Source organism: Dendropsophus ebraccatus, chromosome 3 (assembly GCF_027789765.1).
Source record: "Dendropsophus ebraccatus isolate aDenEbr1 chromosome 3, aDenEbr1.pat, whole genome shotgun sequence".
Classification (NCBI taxonomy): domain Eukaryota; kingdom Metazoa; phylum Chordata; class Amphibia; order Anura; family Hylidae; genus Dendropsophus; species Dendropsophus ebraccatus.
This window is the reverse complement of record NC_091456.1, coordinates 20370351-20370736: the sequence shown is the minus strand read 5'-3', so window position 1 is coordinate 20370736 and position 386 is coordinate 20370351.

Sequence of the window (386 nt, the reverse complement as noted above, 5' to 3'; positions counted from 1 at the left end):
GGTGTTTTTTTTTTTTTTTTTTTTTTTTTTTTTTTCCCCCTGCTCTTTGCTTATGGCAGAGATGGGGAACGTTCGGCCCTCCAGCTGTTGCAAAACTACAATTTCCATCATGCCTGGACAGCCAAAGCTTCACTTTGGCTGTCCAGGCATGATGGGAATTGTAGTTTTGCAACAGCTGAAGGGCCGAACGTTCCCCATCCCTGGCTTATGGAGATCCACATTGAGCGATCCTGCACATTTTAAACAATCCATGCCTCATCATTATAAAGAAAGCACATGTATTAATTACATTGTATGGCCTATGTTTGCCTATAGAAGACTGCTAAATCACATCAGAAGGCTGCTTTCACACGGTAGTGTTTTTGTCAGTTTTAGGTGGCCGGTAC